This window comes from Gossypium hirsutum, chromosome A10 (assembly GCF_007990345.1).
Source record: "Gossypium hirsutum isolate 1008001.06 chromosome A10, Gossypium_hirsutum_v2.1, whole genome shotgun sequence".
Lineage (NCBI taxonomy): Eukaryota > Viridiplantae > Streptophyta > Magnoliopsida > Malvales > Malvaceae > Gossypium > Gossypium hirsutum.
In genome coordinates, this window is record NC_053433.1 from 50,273,782 (window position 1) to 50,275,941 (window position 2,160).

A 2,160-nucleotide genomic window follows, 5' to 3' on the forward strand; every position below is an offset into this window, starting at 1 on the left:
AAGATGGCTGAAAACCAAGAAAATTCGATACCTCCTGCAATTACTGCTAATTAGAATCCTGCTCCACGTACTATGTATGAATATGCTAAACCTTCTTTAACAGGAACTGAATCGCGCATAGTTAGGCCGGTTGTTGCTGCAAATAATTTTGAACTGAAACCTAACACCATTCAAATGATCCAACAGTTTGTTCAGTTTGATGGTTTGCAGGACGAGGATCCCAACGCTCACTTGGCAAATTTCTTAGAGTTTTACGACACTTTTAAAATCAATGGCATTTCTAATAATGCCATTTGCCTTCGATTGTTTCCCTTTTCGTTTAGGAATAAGGCTAAAAAATGGTTGAACTCGTTACCACGAGGGTCAATCACTACTTAGGAACAAATGACCGAAAAGTTTTTATTAAAATATTTTTCGCCTGCGAAAACAGCCAAATTACGTAATGATATCTCCTCTTTTGTGCAGATGGATTTAGAAACACTCTACGATGCATGGGAGAGATACAAGGATCTGTTGAGAAGGTGCCCTCACCATGGGTTACCACTCTGGCTACAGGTTCAAATGTTTCACAATGGCCTGAATCTTTCGACTCGACAGATGATCGGCGCAGTCGCTGGCGGAACTATCAATAATAAGACACCTGAGGATGCTTATGAATTTATAGAAGAGATGTCACTAAATAATTATCAGTGGCAAGTCATGAGGACAAAGCCCACAAAAACAATAGGCGTTTTTAACGTTGATTCGATCACCATGCTCTCTAATTATGTAGAACTTTTGAATAGAAAAATTGATGGTTTTCTTGGTTCATCACAGGTTCACCTAGTAATGCTGTGCAAAGCAAGTGGAGGTGGATCAAGCAATTAAGAATACCCACCCTATGGCCACAACATGGAGAACGAGTAGTTAAATTACATGGGTAATAATCCTCAATATCAAAATAATCTTTATAGTAATACTTACAATGCAGGTTGGAGGAACCACTCAAATTTCTCATGGGAAGGCCAAGGGAATCAGAAACCACCACCTCCAGGCTTCCAACAACCACCCTACCAACAAGAGAAAAAGCCAAACCTTGAGGAGATGCTAACAAAATTCATCTTGGTGTTAGAAACTCGTTTTCAGAATACCGAGATAGCATTTAAGAATCAACAAGCATCAATCCAAGGGCTCGAAACTCAGATAGGTCAGCTCATTAAATTGATATCTGAACGACCACAGGGTAGCTTGCCGAGTAACACTGAATCTAACCCAAGGGAGTAACTCAATGCAATTACCATTCAAGATGAGGAAGGGTTAGTTGCACCTGAACCAGAACTGAGGCAAGAAACTGTGGTAAGTAAAGGTAAAGGTGAAGAGGACCACAATAACTAGAAACCGGTAAGTAAAGAGTACAAACTTCATGTGCCATATCCCAACGCGACAAGAAAAGACCGCACAGATGAACAATTCAGTAAATTCCTTAAATTATTAAAGAAGTCACATATTAACTTGCCATTTATTGAAGCTCTTTCACAGATGCCAAACATAGTCAAATTCCTAAAGGAACTTTTAACAAATAAGCGGAAGTTGGATGAGGCATTGCATGTAGAGCTAAATGTAGTTTGCTCAGCCATACTGCAAAATAAACTGGCCAACAAATTAAAAGATCCAGGGAGTTTTACGATTCCCTGTTTAATTGGTAGCCTAGATGTTAATAATGCTTTGGCTGATTTAGGGGCTAGTATCAATGTTATGCCTTACAAAATGTTTAAGAACTAGGTCTTGGGAAACCCAAACAATCAAGGATGAGTATTCAATTAGCCAATAAAACAATCAGATTTCCTAGGGGATTATTGAAGATGTACTCATTAAAATTGACAAATTTATATTCCCAATTGATTTTGCTGTTCTAGACATAGAGGAGGATAGTAACATTCCTTTAATTTTAGGGAGGCCCTTTTTTAGCAACCGCTAAAACAATAATTGATGTTGGCATAGGTGAACTCACACTTCGTGTGGGAGACGACACAATCACCCTTCAAGCTCGTAATAGAGTAACACATCAAGACTTGAAGGTGGTTGTATAAATCATTCTACTAAAACTAACCATGCGGTACAACCTACTTTGCAGGAAATAAGTTTGAAGAACCTACATGACACATATTCAAGCAACAACAA

The 2,160-nt window shown here is 38.6% G+C and overlaps 1 non-coding gene across 1 annotated transcript; it reads right to left on the reverse strand.

Moving 5' to 3' along the window:
- Positions 1–432: 432 nt before the first annotated feature.
- On the reverse strand, positions 433–539 carry LOC121209150 (small nucleolar RNA R71). Its single transcript, XR_005904267.1, has one exon. It is a non-coding gene; the product is annotated as a small nucleolar RNA R71 (small nucleolar RNA).
- Between the last annotated feature and the right edge of the window lie 1,621 nt (positions 540–2,160).